This window comes from Kogia breviceps, chromosome 12, assembly GCF_026419965.1.
Source record: "Kogia breviceps isolate mKogBre1 chromosome 12, mKogBre1 haplotype 1, whole genome shotgun sequence".
NCBI lineage: Eukaryota > Metazoa > Chordata > Mammalia > Artiodactyla > Physeteridae > Kogia > Kogia breviceps.
The window spans coordinates 35,011,142-35,029,837 of record NC_081321.1 but is presented as its reverse complement, the minus strand read 5'-3'; the positions used below and the strand labels follow the sequence as shown (position 1 = coordinate 35,029,837).

General features: G+C 36.0%; 1 protein-coding gene across 9 annotated transcripts in view; it reads right to left on the bottom strand.

Moving 5' to 3' along the window:
* Window positions 1-18,696, bottom strand: part of TMEM117 (transmembrane protein 117) — a 536,895-nt gene that overhangs the window by 141,730 nt on the left and 376,469 nt on the right. The gene's annotated exons all lie outside the window — the stretch shown is intronic.

Below are 18,696 nucleotides of genomic sequence, written 5' to 3'. Positions count from 1 at the left end.
ATCATTAGAGAAGTGTGTTCTCTCTTTTTCTCTCATCTTGGCAGTTTGCTCAGATGATCAGTGCCTCTTCCTGAGTGTGTTATACAAGTGCCAAATGTCTTCCAAACTAAATGGCATTGGATTGAGTATGATCATCTGACCCAAAGGTCAGGTGTGCAGAACATTTGCTGGAATAGCACTTCTGATCATGGGATCTAGCCGGTTGGAGGTAGCAGTAGCCCAGGGAGGAACCTGAGATCTGGGATCGATGGATTGATTTCAAGCCAGGGAACGGAAGTTGGGAAAAGGACACCCCAGGTTGAGGAAGTGCGTGAGCAAAGCATGAAGGTGGAAAAGTTCAAGACACTGGGGAAAGCCATGGTTGTCCACACAGCTGGCATGAAAGCTATGTGGAGTGGGGTAGTGGAGAGTGAGACCCACAGGGATGCCAGAAGAAGGATTTTTATTAACTGATGGTGGGAGAACATTGACTCATTTCTGAGCTGGTGCACATCTGAAATGTGCTTCCAGAAGAATCATTGTGCAGGTCAAACCAGGCTTCAGGGACAAGAATACTTGGGACATCCAGAAAAGGATCATGATGATATCACAGCTGCTCCTTTTGATGCTCTGTAGTGAGGATGAGCTGGATGTTGGTAACCGAATGTCATATGATATCCCTTATATGTGGAATCTAATTAAAAATGATACAATGAACTTATTTATAAAACAGAAACAGACTCACAGATCTCAAAATCAAACTTATGGATACCAAAGGGGAAACATGCGGGAGAAGTTATAAATTGGGACATTGGGATCGACGTATACATACTACTATATATAAGATAGATAACTAATAAGAACCTACTGTATATCACAGGGAACTCTAATCAATATTCTGTGGTGACCTATGTGGAAAATAATCTGAAAAAATGGATATATGTATTGATATACATATAACTGATTCACTTTGCTGTACACCTGAAACTAACACAACACTGTAAATCAGCTAGACTCCAATAAAAATTTTAAAAAAGAAAAAAGAAAAAGAAAAAAATATTGAGAAAAGTGTAAAGATGTTAACATTATATTTTGATAAGGATTAATTTCTTAAAATTCTTACAGTAATTCTAATAGATTTAAATCTGAGTTTATTACTTTCATATTGATGGGAAAATAAATAAAATAGTGGAAAAATACTGATCCAACTAAAAAAGGACAAAAAGGTAAAAATTAAAGCACAAATTTAGATGATACATTTAAACTCAAATATATCAGCATTTACTGATAAACTCATGGGCCATATATTCCAGTCAAAAGGAAATAATTATAGATGATACTTTAAAAACGTATGTGCACTAAGAGACATCTAAAGATCCAAAATACTGAAAGTAAACAAATGGAAAAAGAAGAGAGCAGGTTTTCTATATTAATATCGGAAAAAGCAGACTTTAAAGACAAAAAGCATTTTCAGATATAAAGAGAATCACTAGAAAATGACAGCAGATATAAGAATTTAAAAATTGTATGCATCATTAAGATAGTCTCAAAATTTAAAATAAATTATTAGCACAGTGTAAAGAAACAGAACCCATAATTTTTGGGGGTAGCCTTAATACCTACATATAGCTCTTAGTAACTGAAACAAGCAGACAAAAAAATCAGTAAAAATATAGAAGAATTGAATACAATTAATAAACTTGCCCTAAAGGATATAGAGATAACTATGTACTTCCAAAATACAGAATACAAATTTTTAAACACATCAGAAGATTTTCAAAAGTGACTGTAAACAAATGGTTATAAATACGTCTTGGCATATTTCAAAATGTTGATATTACACAAAGTACACACTCTGACCAAAATTCAAAGGTACTAAAAATCAACAAATAATTTAAAAATATTCATATGTAACTAAAGTAATACTTTATATATAACTAAGTGCATATATTAGAAAAGTTTGCCTATGAAGTAATGAACTAAGTATTCATCTCAAGATGTTAGGGAAAAAAAACAGTAAAAAATGTTCAAAATAAGAAAAAAATAAGAGCAGAAATTAATGAAAAAATACAATCTAGAAGATTAACTAAGGAGCATTTAAATACATAAAGCAAATATTGACAGTAATACAATAATAGTAGGGGACTTTACATCCCACTTATCAATAAATAGATCAACCAAACAGAAAATCAATAAGGAAATATTGGCATTAAATGACACAGTAGATCAAATGAACTTAATAGATATAAACAGGACATTTCACCTAAACCAGTAATATACACATTCTTTTCAAGTGCACATGGAACTTTCTCCAGGATAAATGATATGTTAGGACACAAAATAAGTTGCAATAAATTTAAGAACACTGAATTATGTCAAACATTTTTTCCAACCACAAGGCTATGAAACAAGAAATCACCAAAAAGGAAAAAAGTGCAAAAAACACAAACACATCAAGTCTGAACATCATGCTACTAAGCAACCAATGTGTCCCTGTAGAAAATCAAAGAGGAAATCAAAAGATACCTGGAGACAAATAAAGATGGAAACACAATGTTCCAAAATCTATGGAATGCAGCAAAGGCAACTCTAAGAGGGATGGTTAAAGCATCACGAGCCTACCTTATGAAATAAGAAAAATCTCAAATAAACAATCCAACCAGAGGAACTAGAAAATAAGAACAAATAAAACTCAAAGTTAGTAGAATGAAAAAAATCATAAATATCAGAGCAGAAATAAATGAAATAGAGACCAAAAAGACAAGAGAAGAGATGGATGAAATTAAGAACTGGTTCATTGAAAACACAAACAAAATTGATAAACCTTTAGTCAGACTCATCAAGAAAAGAAGAGAGAGGGCCCAGATAAATAAAAACCGAAGAAAAGAGAAGAAATTACAACTGATACCACAGATACACAAAATATCATAAGAGATTACTATGAAAAAGTGTACACTAACAAATTGGACAAACTAGAAGAAATCGACAGATTCCTAGAAACATACAATCTTCCAAGACTGGATCTGGAAGAAATAGAAAATTTGAACAGACCAATTACCAGTAATGAAATTGAATTAGTAATCAAAAAACTCCCAACAAACAAAGGTCCAGGACCAGATGGCTTCACAGGTGAATTCTATCAAATATTTAAAATAAAATTAATATTTATCCTTCTCAAACTATCCCAAAAAGATAAAGCAGGGGAAATTCATTCTCTGAGGTCACCACTACCCTGACACCAAAACCAGACAAAGACAACACAAAAAATTTAAAGTTATAGGCCAATATCCCTGATGAACATAGATGTAAAAATCCTCAACAACATATTAGCAAACTGAATTCAACAATACATTAAAAGGTTTATGCACCATGATCAAGTTGGATTCATTCCAGGGATGCAAAGATGGTTGAGTATCTGCAGATCAATTAACGTGATTCAGCACATTAGCAAAATGCAGAATAGAAATCACATAATCACTCAATAGATGCAGAAAAAGCTTTTGACAAAATTCAACATCCATTTATAATAAAAACTCTCAACAAAGTAGGTATAGAGGAAAGATACCTTAGCAAAATAAAGGCCATATATGACAAAACTACAGCTAACATCATACTCAATGGTGAAAAACTAAAAGCATTTCCTCTAAGATTATGAACAACACAAGGATGCCCACTCTTGCCATTTTTATTCAACATAGTATTGAAAGTCCTAACTACAGCAATCAGAAAAGAAAATGAAATAAAAGCCATTTAAATTGGAAGGGAAGAAGTAAAAGTGTCACCGTTTGTAGATTACATGATGCTGTATATAGAAAACCCTGTAGACTCTATCAAAAAACTATTAGTACTCATAAATGAAGTTGCAGGATAAAATAATTAATATAAAAAAGTATGTAGTATTTTTAAACACTAATAATGATCTATCAAAAAGAGAAATTAAGAAAACAATCTTATTTATAATTGCATCAAAAAGAATAAAATACATAGAAATAAATTTAACCAAAGAGGTTAAAGACCTGTACTGTGAAAACTGAAAGACACTGTTGAAAGAAATTGAAGAAGGCACAAATGGAAAGATATAACGAGCTCATGTATTGGAAGAACTAACATTGTTAAAGTGTCCATATTACCAATAGCAATCTACAGATTCAATGCAATCCCTATCAAAATCCCAATGAAACTTTTTACAGAAATAAAACAAAAGATCCTAAAATTTGTATGGAGCCACAAAAGACCCAGAATACCAAAGCAATCCTGAGAAAAAAGAACAAAGCTGGAGGTATCATGCTTCCTGACTTCAAATTATTTTACCTCAAGCTGTAGTAATTAAAACAGTATGGTATGCTGGCTTCCCTGGTGGCACAGTGGTTGAGAGTCCGCCTGCCGATGCAGGAGACACGGGTTCATGCCCCGGTCCGGGAAGATCTCATATGCCACAGAGCAGCTGGGCCCGTGAGCCACGGCCGCTGAGCCTGCACATACAGAGCCTGTGCTCCACAATGAGAGAGGCCACAGCAGTGAGAGGCCTGTGTACAGCAAAAACAAAACAAAACAAAACAAACAAACAAACAAACAAAAGTATGGTATTGGTAGAAAAATAGCCACATAGACCAATGGAACAGAACTGAGAGCCTAGGAATAAACCCACCTATATATGGAAAATTAATTTACAACAAAAGAGGAAAGAACATGTTTTTCAGAAAACACAGTCTCTTCAAACAGTGGTGTTGGGAAAACTGAATTGCCACATCCAAAAGAATGAAACTAGACTACTGTCTCACACCATACACAAAAATAAACTCAAAATGGATTAAAGATTTGAATGTGAGGGGGTGGAGCCAAGATGACAGACTAGGAGGACGTGGAATTTGGTGGGTGGAATGTCCTAAAAATATCAGTTAAGTCTATCTGGTCTATTGTGTCATTTAAAGCTTGTGTTTCCTTATTAATTTTCTGTCTTGATGATCTGTCTATTGGTATAAGTGGGATATTAAAGTCCCTCACTATTATTGTGTTACTGTTGATTTCTCCTTCTGTGGCTGTTAGCATTTGCCTTATGTATTGAGGTGCTCCTATGTGGGGTGCATAAATATTTACAAATGAAGCAACTGACAAAGGATTAATCTCCAAAATATACAAGCAGCATCTGCTGCTCAATATCACAAAAACAAACAACCCAATTCAAAAATGGGCAGAAGACCTAAATAGACATTTCTCCAAAGAAGATATACAGATGGACAACAAATACCTGAAAAGATGCAAAACATCACTAATTATTAGAGAAACGTAAATCAAAACCACAATGAGGTATCACCTCACACTGGTTAGAATGGCCATCATCAAAAAATCTACAAACAATAAGTGCTGGAGGGGGTGTGGAGAAAAGGGAACCCTCTTGCACTGTTGGTGGGAATGTAAATTGATTCACCCACTATGGAGAACAGTATGGAGGTTCCTTAAAAAACTAAAAATAGAACTACCATACGACCCAGCAATCCCATATACTCTGAGAAAACCATAATTCAAAAAGAGACATGTACTACAGTGTTCATTGCAGCTCTGTTTACAATAGCCAGGACATGGAACCAACCTAAATGTCCATCAACAGATGAATGGAAAAAGAAGATGTGGCACATGTATACAATGGAATATTAGCCATAAGAATGAATGAAACTGAGTTATTTGTAGTGAGGTGGATGGACATAGGATCTGTCAAACAGAGTGAAATAAGTCAGAAAGAGAAAAACAAATACCATTTGCTAATGCACATATATGGATTTTAAAAAAGTGGTACTGATGAACTTAGTGGCAGGGCAGGAATAAAGACTCAGATGTAGAGAACAGACATGAGGGCATGGCAGGGAAGGGGAAGCTGGGATGAAGTGAGAGAGTAGCACTGACATATATGCACTAGCAAATGTAAAATGGATGGCTAGTGGGAAGTTGCTGCATTGCACAAGGAGATCAACTCAATGCTTTATGGCAACCTAGAGGGATGGGATAGGGAGGGTGGGAGGGAAGCTCAAGGGGGAGGGGATATGGGAATTGGGATATATGTATACATATAGCTGATTCACTTTGTTGGACAGCAGAAACTAACACAACACTGTAAAGCATTTATACTCCAATAAAGCTGTGGAAAAAAAAAGATGTGAATGTAAGACCTGAAACCATAAAACTTCTAGAAGAAAACATAGGTGGAATGCTCTTTGACATTGGTCTTAGCAATATGCTTTTGATTCTGTCTCCTCAGGCAAGGGAAACAAGCAAAAGTAAACCAATGAAACGCCATCAAACTAAAAATTCTTTACACAGTGAAGAAAAGTATCAACAAAACAAAAAGGCAACCTACTGAATGGGAGAAGATATTTGCAAATGATATATCTGATAAGGAGTTAATATCCAAATATATAAAGAAATTATAGAACTCAATTTCAAAAAAAAGCAACTGATTTAAAAATGGGCAGAGATCATGAATTGACATTTCTCCAGAGAAGACATACAAATAGCCAATAGAAACAGGTAAAGATGCTCAACATCACCATTCATCAGCAAAGTGCAAATTAAAACCAAAACGAGGGCTTCTCTGGTGGCACAGTGGTTGAGAGTCCGCCTGCCGATGCAGGGGACACAGGTTCGTGCCCTGGTCCGGGAAGATCCCATATGCCGCGGAGTGGCTGTGCCCGTGAGCCACGGCCGCTGAGCCTGCATGTACAGAGCCTGTGCTCCACAACGGGAGAGGCCACAACAGTGAGAGGCCTGCGTAACAAAACAAAAAAACACACCACAACAAGATATAACCTCACACCTGTCATAACGGCTATCATCAAAAAGACAACAAATAACAAATATTGGTGAGGATGTGGAGAAAAAAGAACTCTTGTACGCTGTTGGTGGGATTGTAAATTGATGCAGCCATTATGGAAAACAGTATGGAGATTCCTGAAAGAATGAAAAACAAAACTACCATATAATCCAGCAATTCTGTGTCTGGGTATTTCAAAAAACCAAAACCAGTAATTTGAAAAGACATATTCACCCCTATGCTTATTGTAGCATTATTTACAATAGCCAAGATATGAGAACAACCTAAATGCCCTTTCATAGATGAATGATTAAAGAAGATGTAATATATATATATATATATATATATATATATATATATATATATATATATATGTAGGACTATTACTAAGCCATAAAAAAATGAAATTTTGCCATTTGTGACAACATGGATGGACCTAGAGAGTATTGTGTTTAGTGAAATAAGTCACACAGAAAAAGAGAAATACTGTATGATCTCACTCTTACCTGGAATCTAAAAAACAAAACAAAACAGAAACAGACATAGATACAGAGACCAAACGGGTGGTTACAAGAAAGGAGGGTGAAAAAGGTGAAGAGGCTTAAGAGATACCAACTTCCAGTTATAAAATAAGTGAGGAGGATATAATATACAGTGTAAGTAATATAGTCAATATACTATAATAATTTTGTATGGTGACAGATAATTACTAGACTTATCACGGTGATCATTTCATAATGTATTTGATTGTCAAATTACTATGCTGTACTCCTGAAACATAATACTGTATGTCAACTATACTGCAGTAAAAATAGAGGATCAACAAAGACAAGGTTAGTTCTTTGAAAAGACTAATATTGAGAAACTGTAAAGAATGATTAAAAAAATAGATATACATAACTAGTATCAGGAATAAAAAAAAATCCATGGCTACAAACCCTGCAGAAGATTAAGAACAAGTTTATGGAAAAATTTGAAAATGTAGACCAAACTGGAAAAATGCTAAGGTAGGTGTAATTTATCATAACAAACTTAAGACAAAAATTAAAATGTGACTATAAATCAGCCTGTAACAATTAAAGAAAATGAATTATCTACAAAGAAAATATTCTTGCAGAAAAGTCTCTAGACTCAAATGTCTTCACTGAGTTCTGCCAACCATTCAAGAAATAAATAATTCCAGTTTTATACAAATGCTTCCCAAGAACAGAAAAATAGTGTATAATCCCCATCTTATTCTACTATGCTAGCATAACCTGGAAATATACACAAGGGCAGGGTAAGAAAAGAAAAATACAGGCCAATAATATATACGAACCTAGATGCAGAAACCCTAAAGAAGTATTAGCAACTGAATTCAATGATATATCATCTCACACCTATCAGAACGGCCATCATCAAAAAGAACACAAATAACAAATGTTGGAGAGGATGTGGAGAAAAGGGAACTCCTGTACACTGTTGGTGGGATTGTAAATTGATGCAGCTACTATGGAAAACAGTATGGAGGGTTCTTGAAAAACTAAAAATAGAACTACCATATGACCCAGCAATTCCACCCCTGGGTATATATCCAAAAAAACAAAAACAATAATTTGAAAAGATACATGCACCCCAATGTTCATAGCAGCATTCTTTACAATTGCCAAGATATGGAAGCAACCTAAGTATCCATCAACAGATGAATGGATAAAGAAGATGTGGTATATATGTACAATGAAATACTATTCAGCCATTAAAAAGAATGAAATTTTGCAGCAACATAGATGGACCTGGAGGGCATTATGCTAAGTGAAATAAGTTAGATAGAGAACAACAAATACTGTATGATATCACTTATATGTGTAATCTAAAAAAATACAACAAACTAGTGAATTTTTTTTTTTTTAAAAAGAAGCAGACTCACCAATACAGAGAACAAATTAGTGGTTATCAACAGGGAGATCGAAGGGGGAAAGACAATATAGGGGTAAGGGATTAAGAGGTACAAACTAATAGGTATAAAATAAGCTACAAGGACATAATGTTATCCATATACTGTATATATTGTTACTAAATTGTATTTATACCAGATCATGCAGGTTATTTTAATATTAGAAAATTAATCAACATACAAGAATGTTCATAAAAGCATTGTTAATAGTGTAAAAAATTTGGAAGCACCCTCAAATGTTTCTCCAAGTGAGAATAAACAAATTGCATTATATTCACACAATAGAATTTCATTCAGTAGTCAAAAAAAAGAATTATATACACATGCAATATATGGGTAAACTTAAGCAATAAAATATTATGTGAAAAAGTGCCACCATGATATCTTTTTTCATACAAATAAAAAAGATATAATAAAATGTTTTAAAAAGAAAATAAAAGATTTCAGAATTAGTTTTTCTTGGGTAGGCAGGGGATGAGATGGAAGCAGGTCATGTAAGTAAATGTCAATTATTGTGAGTGACATAGAATTGCTTTGCATGGTAGTGCTACACATACTTAATGTATTATTAAAAGCAGTTAACTAAAATAATTAAGTGAATACATAATGTGAGCATGAATGAGCCAGAGATGAGATAATGTCCTGACTCAAGAATTATGATTAATCTAATTCCATGTACCTGAGGTTCAAAGAAAAACTTTTAAGAAAAAGAATATAAGAAAATTAATGTAATGCACCTCATTAACTGAAAAATATATAATCATATGATTATCTCCAAAGGTGCAGAAAATCATTTTATGAAATTCAACATCCATGCATAATATAATTCTGAGAAAACTAAGAATGGAAAGAAAATTTATTAATCTAATAAAGGCAAACTACAAATAAGCCCACTGCAAATATCATACTTAATCAAGACATTATCAGAATCAAGGACAACTCAACTCTTCCCACTTCTATTCAAGTGTTGTATTGGTGGCTTTAGCCATCACAGTAAGGCAAGAAAAAGATATAAAAAGTGCAAGGACTGAAAAAAGTAAAAACAAAACTATCATTATTCATGAAAATCCAAATAAATTGAATGTAAATCATTAAAATGTACTAAGAGGAGTTAGTAAGCTCGATGGATAGAAGATCAATATATAAAATCTAGTTTTATTCCATGTACCAGTGAAAGCTGTCAAATGAAACTGTAAAAACACTATAATTTACAACAGTATCCAAAAATACCAGGTGCTTTGTAACACATCAAAATTATACAATTTACTGAGAAACATTTAAAAATACCCAAATAAAGGAAAATGTATCCCTGTTCAAGAATTGGAATTCAAAATTGTTAAAATGTGAATTCTTCACAAGTTGATCTATAGTTTCAGTGAAGTTGTAGTCCAAATTCCAATTTTCTTGGGGAAATTGACATGCTGATGTAACTAGAGATACTCACTAAAGCATGTATAAGGCTTACAAACATAATTATGCGTGAAAGAAGGAAAATATAGAGCATGATTACATAAATTTTAAAAAGGGAAAGAACTAAACCGTACTGTTTAGGAATTCACGTGTGACTGGTAAACTATTTTTTTTTTTTTAAGCAAGGAAATGAAGTCCAAATAGTGGCTAACTTGGCTGTGGAGGGAAGGCGATAAGGAGGGTTTAATATAAAAGAGCTATTGGAGAGCCTCTGGGATGTTGGCGATTTTTTTTTTTTTTGACTTAGCAGAGGATACACAGGTTTTCATTTTATAATTACTCGTTTTATATATATATATATATATATATATATATATAATACCTTATGTTTAAGTCTTTTTCTCTGTGTGTGTTTAACTTCACAATTAAAAAAAAAAAGTTTTAAGTGCTCCAGGCAGAGGGCAAAAAATGTGTAAAGATACAAAGGCAAGTGATAGTGTCAAGCCATGTAGAAATCAAAGACATTCATTATGGCTAGAGGGAAGAGTGCCAAGGGAGTTGCAGGTGTAAAGTGACAAGGGATAAAGCTAAAGAGTCAAACACAATTTCATAAAATTAACTTTGAAATCCTAGTATAGTCTGAAGTCAGGGAGCCTGATTCCTCCAGCTCTGTTTTTCTTTATCAGGATGGCTTTGGCTATTCAGGGTCTTTTGTGTTTCCATATAAATTTTAGAATTTTTTGTTCTAGTTCTGTGAAAAATGCCATTGGTAATTTGATAGGGATTGCATTAAATCTGTAGATTGCCTTGGGTAGTATAGTCATTTTGACAATATTGATTCTTCCAATTCAAGAACATGGTATATCTTTCCACCTGTTTGTGTCATTTCCGATTTCCTTCATCACTGTCTTATAGTTTTCAGAGTAGAGGTCTTTTGTCCCCTTAGGAAGGTTTATTCCTAGGTATTTTATTCTTTTTGATGTGATGGTAAGTGGGTGGGATTGTTTCCTTGATTTCTTTTTCTGATCTTTCGTTGTTAGTGTATAGGAATGCAAATGATTGTGTATTACTTTTGTATCCTGCAGCTTTACCAAATTCATTGATGAGCTCTGATTGTCTTCCGGTAGCCTCTTTAGGATTTTCTACGTATAATATCATGTCACCTGCAAACAGTGACAGTTTTACTTCTTCTTTTCCAATTTGGATTTATTTCTTTTTCTTCTCTGATTGCCGTGGCTAGGACTTCCAAAACTATGTTGAATAATATTGGTGGGAATGGACATCCTTGTCTTGTTCCTGATCTGAGAGGAAATCCTTTCAGTTTTTCACCATTGAGAATGATGTTTGCTGTGGGTTTGTCATATATGGCATTTATTATGTTGAGGTAGGTTCCCTCTCTGCCCACTTTCTGAAGAGTTTTTTTTTTTATCATAAATGGGTGTTGAATTTTGTCAAAAGCTTTCTCTGCATCTATTGAGATGATCGTATGGTTTTTCTCCATCAATTTGTTGATATGGTGTATCACACTGATTGACTTGCATATACTGAAGAATCCTTGCATCCCTGGGATAAATCTCACTTGATCATGGTGTATGATCCTTTTAATGTATTGTTGGATTTGCTTTGAAATCCTGTTAAAAATTTTGGAAGTTATCATAAGAGCCATCTTAAGGGGGACCATTGAAATGCTTGAAACAAGACAGACATTTTATTCTGGCTTTTGAGTGAAGAATGGGTTAAGTAAGGGCAACAATGTAGGCAGGAAAATGAGTTAGGTAGCTGTTGTGGTATTTCAGAAGAAAAGGGGTGATAATCTGAACTGGGGAAATGGCAGAAAGGATAGCAAATACTGGACAGATTCCACAGCTATGAAAAGTAAGAATTTTCAGGACTTGCAGAATTATTGGATGTAGCAGTGATGAATAGAAAATAAAAATAAATTGATGATAGTAGCATTCTGATACAGAAAGAGAGAGAATGAGAGAGGGAAACAGAGACAGAGACAGAGAGATGGGGGAGAGAAGGAGAGGGAGATGGGAACTGGGGTGGGAGAGAGGAGAAAAGAGCAGAATAGAGCAGAAAACAGTTAGTTCCCTTTGGGAGTCTGGGACATTCAAGATGAAATATTCAGTAAACAATAGGGTTAACCAACCATTTAGTATATATGTATTGGATGTCTGCTGTTCTAGACACTGAGAATATAAGAGTGAAATAACAGAGGCCCTCCTCTTATGAAGCTTTCATAAATCTGAAGCTCAGGTAAAAGCCAGGTGGAGAAAGAGAATTGAGAGCCACCATTTGCTTTACACTTTGTATTTTTGGAATATGAAAATTTAGTGAATGAAAGTAAATATTTCTATAAAACCACAGCACGTGTTTCAATAAGTTGGCTAAAGAGCAAGCTGAAAGAATAATTATAGTAGGGCAAGGTGGAATGATTAATTTTTAAACCAAGTTAACTTGATCATGATTCAAAAGAGGGTATGGGTGTCAGATCCTCTACTTACTAACTACATGATATCAAGCAAGTCATGGGCCACTCTTGTTTCCTCATGTACAAAACCGGGTAATATTACTATTACACAGAGTTGATGTGCTGATTAAATTAGGTAGTATAAAAGCACCTTGCTCAGGTCAGAAGAGTGGCTTGACACTGAATCTGAATCTGGAATGAGGATAATAGGGTGCTTTTAGATGTTGTATGGAAAAACACATCATTAAGCACGTGCATGTGACTGAAGAGTGAAGTAGCTCACAAAATTGAACAAAGCAGGATTTCAAAAATGTAAAATTAGTCTGATTTATGTTGATTTTATAAGTAAATATTTCCATTGATTTGTGTGTTGAATGTGACTCTATATTAAAAGCATTGGAATAAAGAGTAACATTTTCCCCCAACGCTTACAAGTGTAATCTACAATAAAATTTCTTCCAATGTAGTGAACACTTGTTAGGTGTTAAAACATTAATTATAGTTCCCAAAGGATGTCTTATATAAATAGTAGAGTTGGTGAGAATAGAAGCATATCTATGGTCTCTACCAGCTTTACAAAGCAAGGAGGCAAATGTGCGGGAAAGGCTCCCGGGGATGAGAGGAGTCAAAAGATGGTGTCTAAAAAGTGAAAAATGGGGGATGAGGTAATCCAGAAGCGAGTTGCTCCAGATTCCCTGTGCAATGTGCATGAGCTGTGTGGTGTTCCCTTTCCTCGAGCATGGTACATCCCTCTGGGTTCAGTAAGCACATGTCCCTCTCTGGCAACTATGTACTAGGAATTGTGACCTTGTCTCAACCTATGGGAGGTCATGGTGGTGTGGCTCCACTCACTCATAAATACAGAGTTTGGGTTTTTCGTTTTGTTTGGTATTGATTCATTTAAGCTAGAATGGTCTACATAGGCTAGGTTGTTTCGTTAGTATCTCCAACATGATGTTTAATAGGTATCTCAACTTAACATTTAATATTTTATTGCTCAAACCAGAAACTTTGGAAGTAAGATCTTTTTCCTTTTCTTTCTCTGATAATCAGCCTTTTTGACATAATAACTTGGGCGTTTAATAGACACACATGCAAAGAGAAATCTTGATTCTCATCTCCAAATCTGCTCCTCTGCCAATTTTCCATCTCTAAATGGCACCATCATCTGCCCAGGTGCTCAAGGCCACAAGTTACAAGTCATCTTCGGATCACCTCTTTCTATTACTCCTGTCTATTTTCCCTCTAAGATATATTCTGAATCAATGTACACCCCTCCATCTCCACCACTATCATTTTGGTGCAAGCCAACATCATGTCTTGCCCAGGTCACTGTTTTCATATTGCCTTCCTACAATCTGTTCTGTACACAGTAACTAGAGTAACTATTTTTCAAAACTGACAAAAATTTCACAATGGCTTTCTGCTCTACTCTTTAGGGTGACCCACAGGCTCCACACCACATCTTGCCCTTTACTGCCTTTTGGAGCTCCCTAATCTCGAAGGACTCTCCAACTTTTTCACTCCCTGTAAGCCACACTGGCCTTTTTTCTATTCTTGGAACATGCCAAGCTTGTTCCTGTCTCAGGGCTTTTGCATGAACCATTTCCTGGTCTGTAGGAAAGTATTCCATGGAATACTTTCTCCTGGATCTTCATATGGTTGATTCCTTTTTGTCATTCAGTTCTCTAATTAAGTATCCATGGGAATTTCCCTGACCATACAATTTAAAGTGGCGTCTTTTGGTCACCACCCTGTTTTATCTTCTTTTTGGCAAAAACCATTATGGGCTTTTTATTTAATTATTTACTTGTTTGTTTGGTTTTGCCTGTATAACTCCACCAGAATGTAAACTGCATGTCCTGATACCAGGTATCTTATCTGATCTTTCCCATATCTGTTCAGTTTCTTAAAACAGTGACTTAACACACAACAGGTAATAAATATTTGCCAAATTAATAAATAACCCCCTCGTGTCTAATATGTCAGCAAATCCTTTCAGTTATCCTTCCGAAATATATCTAGAATCAAGTTATATCTTTTCATCTCAGCTGCTTCTTGAGAAGCCACCGATGTCTCTCTCAAGGGTGCCTGAAATGTCCTCTTAATTGGTCTCCTTGCTTCCCTCAGCAGCCAGAGCAATCTTTAAAAATGTAAATGAAATCATATTGTGCATCTGTTTAAAACTGTCCACGGCTTTCCATCTCCCTTAGAATAAAATCTTAACACCTAAGGTGATCTAGCCTCTGACTCCCTACCAGGGCTCCCATATCACTGCCTCGCCTATCCCAGCTTCTGGTTTTTGAGTCTCTCCCTAACCCGACTTGTCAATTAAACTTTCTGGATGTTGGGTTCTTCAGTTGTAAAAATAGTATTTCTGGGAAGGCATAAGGAGCTCCACAAATATTTACTGGACACCTGCTGCGTGCCAGGAACTCTTCTGGGCCCTGGGAACAGAAATGTGAACAGCCTTAGTCGCTGCCTCTGAGGAGATCAGCATGCAGTAAACAGACCACATTATGGTGCAGTGAAAGCTATAACAGAGGGAAAGCTGGATGACATGAGATCAAATGGTGCTGAATCTATTGGCAGAGCCTGGGAAGGCTTCACAGAAGAGGAGACAAGCCTTGAAAGGTCCTTTATCGATCGTAAAGCACACTAGAAATGCAAAGCGTGTGAGTTCGTATTATTGTTCAAATACAGAAGTAAGTATAAGGTTTGTTTTCAGTAAAGTCTGCTCTGCCTTAACACATGTTTAGGCAGAAAAAACTGTTTGAGTGAACTGAATTTCTAGCTAACTTGAAAACCCATTTTGTTCCAACTTGCATATATTTCAGAAATCGAATTGCTTGCTTTCAAAAGTGTAATAGACTAAACATGATTGAATCTTTTCTTTCATGACTGCAAATAATAAAGTGCCCCAGGGTTCTGTTTCTGCAAATCAACCACTGCTGTGACTCTGCAGTTCAAATATTGAATATGTGGAAGACCGGACATAACATGTAATGAGCCAATGACATCCAGGCCTGAGAAATTGCCTTTGCAAAAATCCACGCTATTAGGTTATTTTTGCATTATTTAACTCTTTATTTCTTAAAAAAAAATTCATTGTTTGGGGAGTGGGATCGGTTAGGCTGATTTTTATTATATTTATATTATACATGTGTATAAGTTTGCTAGGGCTGCTGTAACAAAGCACTATAGACCAGGTGGCATAAATATCAGAAATTTATTTTCTCTCAGATCTGGAGCCTAGAAGTCCAAGACCAAGGTGCCAGTGGAGCTGGTTTCTTCTGAGGCCGCTCTCCTTTGTCTTCTCCCCGTGTCTTCACATGATCTTCCTATGTGTATCTGTGACTTAATTTCCTCTTCTTTTTTTTTTTTTTTAATTTTTTTTGCGGTACGCGGGCCTCTCACTGTTGTGGCCTCTCCCATTGCGGAGCACAGGCTCCGGACGCACAGGCTCAGCGGCCATGGCTCACGGGCCCAGTCACTCCGCGGCATGTGGGATCTTCCCGGACCGGGGCACGAACCCGTGTCCCCTGCATTGGCAGGCGGACTCTCAACCACCGCGCCACCAGGGAAGCCCAATTTCCTCTTCTTATAGGGACATAAGTCATGTTGGAATATGGCCCACCCTAATGACCTAATTTTAACTTATTATTATTACTTAATTACAGTCACACTTTGAGGTATGGGGGGTTAGGACTTCAAATATGAATTTGGGGGAGACATATTCAGGCCATAAAACATGTATATGATATTTGTGTATATATACATATATTATACATGTATGATCTATTTTATATTAAATATATGCATATATACACATATAAAGATGTTTTGAGTTCAATATATTTATTGATTTCACTGGAGTTTAAGTGAGGTAAACTCTCCCCACTTCAGGGTAAAAGAAAATCTATGATATTCAACGCAGGGGGTCTGCTGGTTGCATATCTTACTTAGAAAAAACCCATTCTATTAATGCTATTTTAAGGGCATTTCAATGACCTTTATCTCTGCCTTCCAACCTGTTCTTATCCAGAAACAGAGCGCACGTCTCAGCCCAGTGCCCAATGACACAGAGATGGCCACGGTACCTGAACAGACTGCAGTAAGTGCCTAAGGGCAACTTGGCACTATTTTTGCAATGTGACTGGGATAATTCAAATAGACGTCAAATATATTTTAATGTAGTTTCATGGCAGTTTTTAAGCCTGTCATTTCCTTATCGTGGTACTCAAATTTCATTTCATTAAGTACTAAGTTGCTTCATGATACATTACAAGAGAATCCCAGCCAGTATTTTACAAGTGTGAGGAAAAACCCAAAAGTGGTGTGTTCTTTCTCATTTGAGTAAAATAAAGTGTTTCTTTCAACATAAAGTTTTTGTTCCCTTCCCTATCCCAAATTTACCACTCCCCACCAAGACACATGAAAATGCTGCACTGAGAAAGCATAGCATGTAGTGATTCTACTTTACCAAAGCTGCAGATATGAATAAAACATGCATATGTTGGGACACTGAGCTCAGCATTCCCATCCCTTATGGATGGAGGAGGGAAGGGTGGAAGCCTGGTGGGACAGGTGACTGCTCTGCCCTAAGCTTCCAGAAAGCTCTGGGGAGATGTAAGAAGAGGTGGGCTGAGGAAGACTGAAATGCAGTGGGCCTACAGAGAACAAAGCTATGGTGAAATTCTCCATTTTTCCTACAATGACAGCTGCACTCATTGAGTTATCATAGTGAATCACATCGCCTCTGGCGTGGTTTGGTTCCTAAAAGAATATCCAGAAGCAAGGCCAGCTTCACAAACAAAGGGACTGGGGATCTTACTTATACAGTAGGATTTCAGAGGCAAAAATGAAGTTCCCAATGACTTCCAAATCCTCCTTCACATGCTTTCTAATAATTGAAATTTTGCCAAAGGTAATTTCCTTTTAGATTAAGACTTCATTAAAAAAAATAAATACTTAAAAAATAATTACTCATTCCTGGCTCCCCTTTGTTCTGGACTTCGCACAGGTGAAGGAGGTAGAGAAAGGTTATTGAAGAGTACGTAGTTTTGAAGTGGATGGAACAAGAGAGTCCAATTTAAAGTATTGTACTTTGTGGGTTCTTAGGCAGATTGACAATGATTGAAATCCATAAAGTCCAAGATTGACCCTATCTAGATGTACAGAAAAAAGTAGGTCTTACCTGGGTCAATAAAATAACTGTCATGGACCAAGGATTGTAATCGGTTCACTGTATGTTCGTGTGTGCCTGCACATCTGAGCGTATATATGTGTGGGCTTATGTGCATTTGTGTGCAAATGTGTATGCACATGCAGGTGTATTGTACCTGTGTGTGTATGTGTAAGGGGGTCGAGGCAAAGACAGGCGATAGAAATTGGAATGAAGTTACAGGTATTATACTTGAGTAAGAAGGGAGTCGATAAGGGTTAGGGCATAGGGGAAGGAATATTTACCAAAAAAGATGAGAGAATACTAAACTTTGTAAATAGTACAAAGTTATCAAGATATGGGGGAGGTGTGTTGACAGCCAGGGTGATGGATCACATCCCAGGAAGTCCTCATCTTCTGAAAAGGCCCAGCCAATTGGCAGAGTGATGCAGACAATCATACTTCTCAGAAGCTTCTCTTGGTATTTTTGTTTAATATTGACCTAAATTTCTAGTTTTGCATCGGTTTGTTATCGGACCTCCCAAGTCAGCCTATACAACCTATACTTTGCTGAGCTAGTTAATTACAGTGAAAATCTGGTGTGGACAGTAAGAGGCGAGACCCTGAAACTTGTAGAAAACTCATGGTTTATGAAGAAGGGAGTGCTTTGGATTAAAAAAGTGAGTGGCATATTCTTAGCAGCTAAGGAAGTGCCAATTTGTGGAAAATTAGAATATTTTTTAATGGTCTTTGTTTGGAACCATGTATGAAAAATAAGTGAATTTTAATTTTGGTGGTAAGAAAGACTCTCTCAAATACACGTAAAAACTGAAGGACTGAGCTCCAAATGATAGTCTAGGTAGAAGCCCCCACGAGGAGAGAAGGTCTGGGGTGAAGGTTGAGGGAACTTTGTCACAGGTGAAGGGCCCAAG